Source organism: Rhamphochromis longiceps, linkage group LG3 (genome assembly GCF_057381845.1).
Source record: "Rhamphochromis longiceps isolate RC_006_pf linkage group LG3, R_longiceps_female_GT1.1, whole genome shotgun sequence".
In the NCBI taxonomy this organism is placed as follows: domain Eukaryota; kingdom Metazoa; phylum Chordata; class Actinopteri; order Cichliformes; family Cichlidae; genus Rhamphochromis; species Rhamphochromis longiceps.
This window is the reverse complement of record NC_140559.1, coordinates 34,946,367-34,959,357: the sequence shown is the minus strand read 5'-3', so window position 1 is coordinate 34,959,357 and position 12,991 is coordinate 34,946,367. Positions and strand designations below refer to the sequence as shown.

General features: G+C 43.9%; 9 non-coding genes across 9 annotated transcripts; all 9 read left to right on the top strand.

Moving 5' to 3' along the window:
- Positions 1–1,585: 1,585 nt before the first annotated feature.
- On the top strand, positions 1,586–1,667 carry trnal-aag (transfer RNA leucine (anticodon AAG)). Its single transcript has one exon. It is a non-coding gene; the product is annotated as a tRNA-Leu (tRNA).
- Positions 1,668–2,192: 525 nt separating this feature from the next.
- On the top strand, positions 2,193–2,264 carry trnae-uuc (transfer RNA glutamic acid (anticodon UUC)). The gene has a single exon. It is a non-coding gene; the product is annotated as a tRNA-Glu (tRNA).
- A 573-nt stretch (positions 2,265–2,837) lies between these two features.
- trnal-uag (transfer RNA leucine (anticodon UAG)) lies at positions 2,838–2,919 on the top strand. Its single transcript has one exon. It is a non-coding gene; the product is annotated as a tRNA-Leu (tRNA).
- Positions 2,920–6,112: 3,193 nt separating this feature from the next.
- trnal-aag (transfer RNA leucine (anticodon AAG)) lies at positions 6,113–6,194 on the top strand. The gene has a single exon. It is a non-coding gene; the product is annotated as a tRNA-Leu (tRNA).
- A 525-nt stretch (positions 6,195–6,719) lies between these two features.
- trnae-uuc (transfer RNA glutamic acid (anticodon UUC)) lies at positions 6,720–6,791 on the top strand. Its single transcript has one exon. It is a non-coding gene; the product is annotated as a tRNA-Glu (tRNA).
- A 573-nt stretch (positions 6,792–7,364) lies between these two features.
- Positions 7,365–7,446, top strand: trnal-uag (transfer RNA leucine (anticodon UAG)). Its single transcript has one exon. It is a non-coding gene; the product is annotated as a tRNA-Leu (tRNA).
- Positions 7,447–10,653: 3,207 nt separating this feature from the next.
- Positions 10,654–10,735, top strand: trnal-aag (transfer RNA leucine (anticodon AAG)). Its single transcript has one exon. It is a non-coding gene; the product is annotated as a tRNA-Leu (tRNA).
- A 525-nt stretch (positions 10,736–11,260) lies between these two features.
- On the top strand, positions 11,261–11,332 carry trnae-uuc (transfer RNA glutamic acid (anticodon UUC)). The gene has a single exon. It is a non-coding gene; the product is annotated as a tRNA-Glu (tRNA).
- A 573-nt stretch (positions 11,333–11,905) lies between these two features.
- Positions 11,906–11,987, top strand: trnal-uag (transfer RNA leucine (anticodon UAG)). The gene has a single exon. It is a non-coding gene; the product is annotated as a tRNA-Leu (tRNA).
- The last annotated feature ends 1,004 nt before the right edge of the window (positions 11,988–12,991 follow it).

Sequence of the window (12,991 nt, the reverse complement as noted above, 5' to 3'; positions counted from 1 at the left end):
TTCACACCTTTGGTACCCCCACCCCCAAAGAAAGTTTCACACTCCCTTGCCACCTCTTACAGTGGAGAAGGAGACAAAAGACTCCTCCCCCCACTCTGGGTCCTTTATGTGTGAATGCTTCCCTCAAACATCCTGAGATACCATCTGTTACCAGTATGAGTGTGAGAGACATGCTGAAATCCAGTGGCACCAAGGTATTATACAACCACAAAGGGACCATGAGTATGTTAAGCTATTTTCAGATGTGCGCTGCTATTTAACCCTCCGCACCCCATGACAGCAACGGACAGCCAGGAGTTTTTGTAGGTGAATAACATCAACATTTGACAATAATATTGCTCGGTTATGATAGTGAGGTGAGCTGTTGAGGATATCTGTTGGTAGGTGCTGTTCCTGACAATGTAGCTGCTGTTAGCAGAAACTTCTATAAGCTTTGGAGGTAATGCCACCAGACTTGGTCAATTACCCAGAAAACTCTATTGCAATGTGTGACTATAATAAAACTTGGTGTTGCAATGTGTCATTGAGAATTATTTGGAGGAATTTGGAACATCCTAAAAGGATTCTCAGGAATCTGGAACATTCCAATAGAACTCTCAAAAATCCTAAAATAGCTCTTGTGAATTCGAAACATTCTAAAAGAATTCTCAGGAATCTGGAACAGTCTAAGAACGCTCAGGAATCTGGAACATTCTAATAGAACTCTCAAAAATCCTAAAATAGCTCTTGTGAATTCGAAACATTCTAAAAGAATTCTCAGGAATACAGGGTTAACTTTTGATACTTCTTTTTAAATACTCTCATTACTACCTTTCCCTAGCCCATCGTTGTAAATAGGAATATCTTTGTAATAACTTACTTGGTTACCTTGTGGTACAAATGTAACACGAGTGTGTGTTACATGAGACTATGCTCTTGCCCTAGTTCCATTTCAGTTAATATCTGTTGAATACAATTTACAGATGTTCAAGAAATAAAACTCTCAAGTCCAATCCACTTCAAGTCCAACTTCAATAGAAGAATCAGAGCCTTCCAGAGACGGTCTCACGTCTCTCATGGTCAGTGATTTTGACCTTTCACTAATGATGTTGAAGTACAGATAGGCAACAATAGCTTCGGCTTTTGTAAGGCATCAGTGGAGAAGAAGATTAACAGAAGAGTGAGCAGGATATTGTTTGTTTTTATAATAATGCGATTAATACATGAATAAAAGAAATTCTTTTGCAAAAGTAATTTACAATGTGCAGGTGTTTCATATATTTTTATTCACAGTGTCAACACTGACTGGTTAGTGGCTACTCAAGTGTGCTTCAAGTCCACCGCATTGTAAGGTGTTAGATTGTGTGGTCTAAGGATCTGGGTTAAGACTCCAGGCTCCTCACACATGTGGGTTGAAATCCTATTGCTGCAATAAGAGTTTAACCAGGGCAGGCAGATGCTATTGTATCCAAAAACATTCAGGCAAGTATTAAACATGTTTTTCTAAAACAGCAAGAGCATCACTGAATGTTCTGGGCTTCTATTTTGTGCTGCACTTTTCAAGTTTTACTATCTAGATTTTTGCGATGAGGTCCTTACTCGCATTGGTAGCATGACCGAGCGGTCTAAGGTGCTGGATTAAGGCTCCAGTCTCTTCGGAGGCGTGGGTTCGAATCCCACTGCTGCCATAGTGTTCTAGCGGCAAAGTTTTGTTTCTTCCATGCCTTACCAATAAATTGTAAGGGCTGCAGTGGAAATCAAATCTGTTATAGAATGTCTGTCAAGTCCAAACATGCAGGAAACCCATCAGGAGCAATTCTTCCAAACCACATTAGGCACGTGCTGTAAAGTCATTTACAACTTGCATGTTTTTCATGTCTTTTTGTTCATGGTCTCATGGTCAACACTGACTGGTTAGTGGCTACTCAAGTGTGCTTCAAGTCCACCGCATTGTAAGGTGTTAGTGGACTTTCCCACATGCCACTCAAGTGTGCTTCAAGTCCAGTCCACTCCCTTGTAATGTGCTTTTGAGCAGAACCTGCAACTGCTGGAGAATTGATTAAGGTGCTGCTATGTTGGTCTCACCAAGGCTGCAGAGTGACAAGAGTATCCTTGATTTCATGACAGTGGAGCAGTCCCATATGGTCTAGCGGCTAGAATGCCTGGTTCTAACCCAGCAGCACGAGCACGACAGTGGCGCATTACCAAACCAATCCCATATGGTCTAGCGGTTAAGATTCCTGGTTTTCACCCAGGCGACCCGGGTTCAACTCCCGGTATGGGAACATGTCTTTAATGTGCCTACAAGCCAATGTGTTCTTTGTGTTAATCCCACGATGGATTACATAGGGCAAAGTTGTTGGCTGAAGGCAAACATCAGGTAAGGCTAAGCACATGGCATAACGGTTCAGATCGGGACTGTACAGTCTTCAGTGATGAGGATGTACACAAGCAGGCCTGCAATTATGAGCGGCGAGTCAAGGTGGCTGTTTATGTGAAAATCAAATGAGCTTCTTTGAAACAAGGGTGGGTGCATTAAGGGTACGTCTCTTGCCATCTTACAATGCTGTGATTGGAACCCTTCCTTGACTCTCTGTGAATGGTGATCCTGCCTGTTGATCAGTGCTTATGACAAGTTGCATATGGACAATGATGAAACTGAGCCAAGAGCCCATTGTTAATCAGGGTTGATGAACAGGTTTTAACCAGGACAGGCAGATGTTTTTGTGTCCAAAAAGTATTAAACATGTTTTTCTACAACAGTAAGAGCATCACTGAATGTTCTGAGCTCCTATTTTGTGCTGCACTTTTTCAAGTTTTACTGTCTAGAGTTTTGCGATGAGGTCCTCACTCGCAATGGTAGCATGACCGAGCGGTCTAAGGTGCTGGATTTAGGCTCCAGTCTCTTCGGAGGCGTGGGTTCGAATCCCACTGCTGCCATAGTCTTCAGGTTCTTTTCGTGTTTCTTCCATCCCCTACCAATAAATTGTAAGGGCTGCAGTGGAACTCAAATCTGTTACAGAATGTCTGTCAAGTACAATCAAGCAGGAATCTCATCAAGAGCAATTCTTCCAAACCAGGGTGATAAGATAAGATAAGATAACCTTTATTAGTCCCACACGTGGGAAATTTGTTTTGTCACAGCAGGAAGTGGACAGTGCAAAAGTTATGAGGCAAAAATTAGAATACAATAAGAATAAATACAGTACACAACATAAAATAAAATAAATATACAATAAGATAAAAATAGAATACAAATACAAATACTATATACAACTGAGTAAAAATACAACGATGACAGAAGGATTATTGCACTTAGTATTATTGCATATGTATGGATGTGTGTGCTTGATCAGTTAAAGTCTTTATTATGGAGTCTGACAGCAGTGGGGAGGAAAGACCTGCGAAATCTCTCCGTCCCACACCGTGGGTGCCGCAGTCTCCCACTGAAGGAGCTGCTCAGTGCTGTCACAGTCTGCTGCATGGGGTGGGAGATGTTGTCCAACAGGGATGACAGCTTAGCCGCCGTTCTCCTGTCACTCACCACCTCCACTGGGTCCAGAGGGCATCCTAGAACAGAGCTGGCCCTTCGGATCACCCTGTTCAGTCTCTTCCTGTCCCCAGCAGAGATGCTGCCGCCCCAGCAGACCACGCCATAAAAGATAGCAGAAGCCACAACAGAGTCATAGAAGGTCTTCAGGAGTGGGCCCTCCACTCCAAACGACCTGAGTCTCCGCAGCAGGTACAGCCTGCTCTGCCCTTTCCTGTAGAGGGCGTCAGTCCAGTCTATTGTTCAGATGAACACCAAGGTACCTGTAGCTGTCCACAGCCTCAATGTCCATACCTTGGATGTTCAGTGGTTGCAGTGGAGAATGCTTGTGCCTGCGGAAGTCTACCACCAGTTCCTTGGTTTTACTGGCGTTGATCTGGAGGTAGTTCAGCTGGCACCAGTCCACAAAGTCTTGGGTCAGACCTCTGTACTCCTTGTCGTCCCCATCAGTGATGAGGCCGACTATTGCAGAGTCATCAGAGAACTTCTGCAGGAAGCACTGGGTGGAATTGTGGGAGAAGTCTGCAGTGTAGATGGTGAAGAGGAACGGAGCCAGAACCGTTCCCTGTGGGGCCCCCGTACTGCAGACGACCCTGTCCGACACACAGCCCTGAGTCCTCACATACTGTGGTCGGTCGGTGAGGTAGTCCAGGATCCAGGTAGTGAGGTGATGGTCCACTCCAGAGTTCTCCAGCTTGTCCTTTAGAACCGAGGGAAGAATGGTGTTGAAGGCACTGGAGAAATCAAAGAACATGATTCTCACAGTGCTTCCAGCGGTCTCCATGATGTTAGGTGTTGTGCAAGTTTTCCATTCAATAAAGCCTCCAGACAAGCGGTCAGTGGTAGCTAACATTCTTTAATAATAACAAGAACAGAAGCCAAGCTTGGTGAAGGAATGCATCATTGCGGGGCAGACGATGGGCAGAGTCCCTAACTGAGTCTAGCATGGCCTTCAGTTACATACCTCTTACAGGAACTAAAGGCAGTACACAGCTGTTTTCACACCTTTGGTACCCCCACCCCCAAAGAAAGTTTCACACTCCCTTGCCACCTCTTACAGTGGAGAAGGAGACAAAAGACTCCTCCCCCCACTCTGGGTCCTTTATGTGTGAATGCTTCCCTCAAACATCCTGAGATACCATCTGTTACCAGTATGAGTGTGAGAGACATGCTGAAATCCAGTGGCACCAAGGTATTATACAACCACAAAGGGACCATGAGTATGTTAAGCTATTTTCAGATGTGCGCTGCTATTTAACCCTCCGCACCCCATGACAGCAACGGACAGCCAGGAGTTTTTGTAGGTGAATAACATCAACATTTGACAATAATATTGCTCGGTTATGATAGTGAGGTGAGCTGTTGAGGATATCTGTTGGTAGGTGCTGTTCCTGACAATGTAGCTGCTGTTAGCAGAAACTTCTATAAGCTTTGGAGGTAATGCCACCAGACTTGGTCAATTACCCAGAAAACTCTATTGCAATGTGTGACTATAATAAAACTTGGTGTTGCAATGTGTCATTGAGAATTATTTGGAGGAATTTGGAACATCCTAAAAGGATTCTCAGGAATCTGGAACATTCCAATAGAACTCTCAAAAATCCTAAAATAGCTCTTGTGAATTCGAAACATTCTAAAAGAATTCTCAGGAATCTGGAACAGTCTAAGAACGCTCAGGAATCTGGAACATTCTAATAGAACTCTCAAAAATCCTAAAATAGCTCTTGTGAATTCGAAACATTCTAAAAGAATTCTCAGGAATACAGGGTTAACTTTTGATACTTCTTTTTAAATACTCTCATTACTACCTTTCCCTAGCCCATCGTTGTAAATAGGAATATCTTTGTAATAACTTACTTGGTTACCTTGTGGTACAAATGTAACACGAGTGTGTGTTACATGAGACTATGCTCTTGCCCTAGTTCCATTTCAGTTAATATCTGTTGAATACAATTTACAGATGTTCAAGAAATAAAACTCTCAAGTCCAATCCACTTCAAGTCCAACTTCAATAGAAGAATCAGAGCCTTCCAGAGACGGTCTCACGTCTCTCATGGTCAGTGATTTTGACCTTTCACTAATGATGTTGAAGTACAGATAGGCAACAATAGCTTCGGCTTTTGTAAGGCATCAGTGGAGAAGAAGATTAACAGAAGAGTGAGCAGGATATTGTTTGTTTTTATAATAATGCGATTAATACATGAATAAAAGAAATTCTTTTGCAAAAGTAATTTACAATGTGCAGGTGTTTCATATATTTTTATTCACAGTGTCAACACTGACTGGTTAGTGGCTACTCAAGTGTGCTTCAAGTCCACCGCATTGTAAGGTGTTAGATTGTGTGGTCTAAGGATCTGGGTTAAGACTCCAGGCTCCTCACACATGTGGGTTGAAATCCTATTGCTGCAATAAGAGTTTAACCAGGGCAGGCAGATGCTATTGTATCCAAAAACATTCAGGCAAGTATTAAACATGTTTTTCTAAAACAGCAAGAGCATCACTGAATGTTCTGGGCTTCTATTTTGTGCTGCACTTTTCAAGTTTTACTATCTAGATTTTTGCGATGAGGTCCTTACTCGCATTGGTAGCATGACCGAGCGGTCTAAGGTGCTGGATTAAGGCTCCAGTCTCTTCGGAGGCGTGGGTTCGAATCCCACTGCTGCCATAGTGTTCTAGCGGCAAAGTTTTGTTTCTTCCATGCCTTACCAATAAATTGTAAGGGCTGCAGTGGAAATCAAATCTGTTATAGAATGTCTGTCAAGTCCAAACATGCAGGAAACCCATCAGGAGCAATTCTTCCAAACCACATTAGGCACGTGCTGTAAAGTCATTTACAACTTGCATGTTTTTCATGTCTTTTTGTTCATGGTCTCATGGTCAACACTGACTGGTTAGTGGCTACTCAAGTGTGCTTCAAGTCCACCGCATTGTAAGGTGTTAGTGGACTTTCCCACATGCCACTCAAGTGTGCTTCAAGTCCAGTCCACTCCCTTGTAATGTGCTTTTGAGCAGAACCTGCAACTGCTGGAGAATTGATTAAGGTGCTGCTATGTTGGTCTCACCAAGGCTGCAGAGTGACAAGAGTATCCTTGATTTCATGACAGTGGAGCAGTCCCATATGGTCTAGCGGCTAGAATGCCTGGTTCTAACCCAGCAGCACGAGCACGACAGTGGCGCATTACCAAACCAATCCCATATGGTCTAGCGGTTAAGATTCCTGGTTTTCACCCAGGCGACCCGGGTTCAACTCCCGGTATGGGAACATGTCTTTAATGTGCCTACAAGCCAATGTGTTCTTTGTGTTAATCCCACGATGGATTACATAGGGCAAAGTTGTTGGCTGAAGGCAAACATCAGGTAAGGCTAAGCACATGGCATAACGGTTCAGATCGGGACTGTACAGTCTTCAGTGATGAGGATGTACACAAGCAGGCCTGCAATTATGAGCGGCGAGTCAAGGTGGCTGTTTATGTGAAAATCAAATGAGCTTCTTTGAAACAAGGGTGGGTGCATTAAGGGTACGTCTCTTGCCATCTTACAATGCTGTGATTGGAACCCTTCCTTGACTCTCTGTGAATGGTGATCCTGCCTGTTGATCAGTGCTTATGACAAGTTGCATATGGACAATGATGAAACTGAGCCAAGAGCCCATTGTTAATCAGGGTTGATGAACAGGTTTTAACCAGGACAGGCAGATGTTTTTGTGTCCAAAAAGTATTAAACATGTTTTTCTACAACAGTAAGAGCATCACTGAATGTTCTGAGCTCCTATTTTGTGCTGCACTTTTTCAAGTTTTACTGTCTAGAGTTTTGCGATGAGGTCCTCACTCGCAATGGTAGCATGACCGAGCGGTCTAAGGTGCTGGATTTAGGCTCCAGTCTCTTCGGAGGCGTGGGTTCGAATCCCACTGCTGCCATAGTCTTCAGGTTCTTTTCGTGTTTCTTCCATCCCCTACCAATAAATTGTAAGGGCTGCAGTGGAACTCAAATCTGTTACAGAATGTCTGTCAAGTACAATCAAGCAGGAATCTCATCAAGAGCAATTCTTCCAAACCAGGGTGATAAGATAAGATAAGATAACCTTTATTAGTCCCACACGTGGGAAATTTGTTTTGTCACAGCAGGAAGTGGACAGTGCAAAAGTTATGAGGCAAAAATTAGAATACAATAAGAATAAATACAGTACACAACATAAAATAAAATAAATATACAATAAGATAAAAATAGAATACAAATACAAATACTATATACAACTGAGTAAAAATACAACGATGACAGAAGGATTATTGCACTTAGTATTATTGCATATGTATGGATGTGTGTGCTTGATCAGTTAAAGTCTTTATTATGGAGTCTGACAGCAGTGGGGAGGAAAGACCTGCGAAATCTCTCCGTCCCACACCGTGGGTGCCGCAGTCTCCCACTGAAGGAGCTGCTCAGTGCTGTCACAGTCTGCTGCATGGGGTGGGAGATGTTGTCCAACAGGGATGACAGCTTAGCCGCCGTTCTCCTGTCACTCACCACCTCCACTGGGTCCAGAGGGCATCCTAGAACAGAGCTGGCCCTTCGGATCACCCTGTTCAGTCTCTTCCTGTCCCCAGCAGAGATGCTGCCGCCCCAGCAGACCACGCCATAAAAGATAGCAGAAGCCACAACAGAGTCATAGAAGGTCTTCAGGAGTGGGCCCTCCACTCCAAACGACCTGAGTCTCCGCAGCAGGTACAGCCTGCTCTGCCCTTTCCTGTAGAGGGCGTCTGAGTTATGAGTCCAGTGCAGTCTATTGTTCAGATGAACACCAAGGTACCTGTAGCTGTCCACAGCCTCAATGTCCATACCTTGGATGTTCAGTGGTTGCAGTGGAGAATGCTTGTGCCTGCGGAAGTCTACCACCAGTTCCTTGGTTTTACTGGCGTTGATCTGGAGGTAGTTCAGCTGGCACCAGTCCACAAAGTCTTGGGTCAGACCTCTGTACTCCTTGTCGTCCCCATCAGTGATGAGGCCGACTATTGCAGAGTCATCAGAGAACTTCTGCAGGAAGCACTGGGTGGAATTGTGGGAGAAGTCTGCAGTGTAGATGGTGAAGAGGAACGGAGCCAGAACCGTTCCCTGTGGGGCCCCCGTACTGCAGACGACCCTGTCCGACACACAGCCCTGAGTCCTCACATACTGTGGTCGGTCGGTGAGGTAGTCCAGGATCCAGGTAGTGAGGTGATGGTCCACTCCAGAGTTCTCCAGCTTGTCCTTTAGAACCGAGGGAAGAATGGTGTTGAAGGCACTGGAGAAATCAAAGAACATGATTCTCACAGTGCTTCCAGCGGTCTCCATGATGTTAGGTGTTGTGCAAGTTTTCCATTCAATAAAGCCTCCAGACAAGCGGTCAGTGGTAGCTAACATTCTTTAATAATAACAAGAACAGAAGCCAAGCTTGGTGAAGGAATGCATCATTGCGGGGCAGACGATGGGCAGAGTCCCTAACTGAGTCTAGCATGGCCTTCAGTTACATACCTCTTACAGGAACTAAAGGCAGTACACAGCTGTTTTCACACCTTTGGTACCCCCACCCCCAAAGAAAGTTTCACACTCCCTTGCCACCTCTTACAGTGGAGAAGGAGACAAAAGACTCCTCCCCCCACTCTGGGTCCTTTATGTGTGAATGCTTCCCTCAAACATCCTGAGATACCATCTGTTACCAGTATGAGTGTGAGAGACATGCTGAAATCCAGTGGCACCAAGGTATTATACAACCACAAAGGGACCATGAGTATGTTAAGCTATTTTCAGATGTGCGCTGCTATTTAACCCTCCGCACCCCATGACAGCAACGGACAGCCAGGAGTTTTTGTAGGTGAATAACATCAACATTTGACAATAATATTGCTCGGTTATGATAGTGAGGTGAGCTGTTGAGGATATCTGTTGGTAGGTGCTGTTCCTGACAATGTAGCTGCTGTTAGCAGAAACTTCTATAAGCTTTGGAGGTAATGCCACCAGACTTGGTCAATTACCCAGAAAACTCTATTGCAATGTGTGACTATAATAAAACTTGGTGTTGCAATGTGTCATTGAGAATTATTTGGAGGAATTTGGAACATCCTAAAAGGATTCTCAGGAATCTGGAACATTCCAATAGAACTCTCAAAAATCCTAAAATAGCTCTTGTGAATTCGAAACATTCTAAAAGAATTCTCAGGAATCTGGAACAGTCTAAGAACGCTCAGGAATCTGGAACATTCTAATAGAACTCTCAAAAATCCTAAAATAGCTCTTGTGAATTCGAAACATTCTAAAAGAATTCTCAGGAATACAGGGTTAACTTTTGATACTTCTTTTTAAATACTCTCATTACTACCTTTCCCTAGCCCATCGTTGTAAATAGGAATATCTTTGTAATAACTTACTTGGTTACCTTGTGGTACAAATGTAACACGAGTGTGTGTTACATGAGACTATGCTCTTGCCCTAGTTCCATTTCAGTTAATATCTGTTGAATACAATTTACAGATGTTCAAGAAATAAAACTCTCAAGTCCAATCCACTTCAAGTCCAACTTCAATAGAAGAATCAGAGCCTTCCAGAGACGGTCTCACGTCTCTCATGGTCAGTGATTTTGACCTTTCACTAATGATGTTGAAGTACAGATAGGCAACAATAGCTTCGGCTTTTGTAAGGCATCAGTGGAGAAGAAGATTAACAGAAGAGTGAGCAGGATATTGTTTGTTTTTATAATAATGCGATTAATACATGAATAAAAGAAATTCTTTTGCAAAAGTAATTTACAATGTGCAGGTGTTTCATATATTTTTATTCACAGTGTCAACACTGACTGGTTAGTGGCTACTCAAGTGTGCTTCAAGTCCACCGCATTGTAAGGTGTTAGATTGTGTGGTCTAAGGATCTGGGTTAAGACTCCAGGCTCCTCACACATGTGGGTTGAAATCCTATTGCTGCAATAAGAGTTTAACCAGGGCAGGCAGATGCTATTGTATCCAAAAACATTCAGGCAAGTATTAAACATGTTTTTCTAAAACAGCAAGAGCATCACTGAATGTTCTGGGCTTCTATTTTGTGCTGCACTTTTCAAGTTTTACTATCTAGATTTTTGCGATGAGGTCCTTACTCGCATTGGTAGCATGACCGAGCGGTCTAAGGTGCTGGATTAAGGCTCCAGTCTCTTCGGAGGCGTGGGTTCGAATCCCACTGCTGCCATAGTGTTCTAGCGGCAAAGTTTTGTTTCTTCCATGCCTTACCAATAAATTGTAAGGGCTGCAGTGGAAATCAAATCTGTTATAGAATGTCTGTCAAGTCCAAACATGCAGGAAACCCATCAGGAGCAATTCTTCCAAACCACATTAGGCACGTGCTGTAAAGTCATTTACAACTTGCATGTTTTTCATGTCTTTTTGTTCATGGTCTCATGGTCAACACTGACTGGTTAGTGGCTACTCAAGTGTGCTTCAAGTCCACCGCATTGTAAGGTGTTAGTGGACTTTCCCACATGCCACTCAAGTGTGCTTCAAGTCCAGTCCACTCCCTTGTAATGTGCTTTTGAGCAGAACCTGCAACTGCTGGAGAATTGATTAAGGTGCTGCTATGTTGGTCTCACCAAGGCTGCAGAGTGACAAGAGTATCCTTGATTTCATGACAGTGGAGCAGTCCCATATGGTCTAGCGGCTAGAATGCCTGGTTCTAACCCAGCAGCACGAGCACGACAGTGGCGCATTACCAAACCAATCCCATATGGTCTAGCGGTTAAGATTCCTGGTTTTCACCCAGGCGACCCGGGTTCAACTCCTGGTATGGGAACATGTCTTTAATGTGCCTACAAGCCAATGTGTTCTTTGTGTTAATCCCACGATGGATTACATAGGGCAAAGTTGTTGGCTGAAGGCAAACATCAGGTAAGGCTAAGCACATGGCATAACGGTTCAGATCGGGACTGTACAGTCTTCAGTGATGAGAATGTACACAAGCAGGCCTGCAATTATGAGCGGCGAGTCAAGGTGGCTGTTTATGTGAAAATCAAATGAGCTTCTTTGAAACAAGGGTGGGTGCATTAAGGGTACGTCTCTTGCCATCTTACAATGCTGTGATTGGAACCCTTCCTTGACTCTCTGTGAATGGTGATCCTGCCTGTTGATCAGTGCTTATGACAAGTTGCATATGGACAATGATGAAACTGAGCCAAGAGCCCATTGTTAATCAGGGTTGATGAACAGGTTTTAACCAGGACAGGCAGATGTTTTTGTGTCCAAAAAGTATTAAACATGTTTTTCTACAACAGTAAGAGCATCACTGAATGTTCTGAGCTCCTATTTTGTGCTGCACTTTTTCAAGTTTTACTGTCTAGAGTTTTGCGATGAGGTCCTCACTCGCAATGGTAGCATGACCGAGCGGTCTAAGGTGCTGGATTTAGGCTCCAGTCTCTTCGGAGGCGTGGGTTCGAATCCCACTGCTGCCATAGTCTTCAGGTTCTTTTCGTGTTTCTTCCATCCCCTACCAATAAATTGTAAGGGCTGCAGTGGAACTCAAATCTGTTACAGAATGTCTGTCAAGTACAATCAAGCAGGAATCTCATCAAGAGCAATTCTTCCAAACCAGGGTGATAAGATAAGATAACCTTTATTAGTCCCACACGTGGGAAATTTGTTTTGTCACAGCAGGAAGTGGACAGTGCAAAAGTTATGAGGCAAAAATTAGAATACAATAAGAATAAATACAGTACACAACTGTACAGAATAGAATAAAATAAAATACTATATACAGTAGAATAAAATAAAATAAATATACAATAAGATAAAAATAGAATACAAATACAAATACTATATACAACTGAGTAAAAATACAACGATGACAGAAGGATTATTGCACTTAGTATTATTGCATATGTATGGATGTGTGTGCTTGATCAGTTAAAGTCTTTATTATGGAGTCTGACAGCAGTGGGGAGGAAAGACCTGCGAAATCTCTCCGTCCCACACCGTGGGTGCCGCAGTCTCCCACTGAAGGAGCTGCTCAGTGCTGTCACAGTCTGCTGCATGGGGTGGGAGATGTTGTCCAACAGGGATGACAGCTTAGCCGCCGTTCTCCTGTCACTCACCACCTCCACTGGGTCCAGAGGGCATCCTAGAACAGAGCTGGCCCTTCGGATCACCCTGTTCAGTCTCTTCCTGTCCCCAGCAGAGATGCTGCCGCCCCAGCAGACCACGGCATAAAAGATAGCAGAAGCCACAACAGAGTCATAGAAGGTCTTCAGGAGTGGGCCCTCCACTCCAAACGACCTGAGTCTCCGCAGCAGGTACAGCCTGCTCTGCCCTTTCCTGTAGAGGGCGTCTGAGTTATGAGTCCAGTCCAGTCTATTGTTCAGATGAACACCAAGGTACCTGTAGCTGTCCACAGCCTCAATGTCCATACCTTGGATGTTCAGTGGTTGCAGTGGAGAATGCTTGTGCCTGCGGAAGTCTA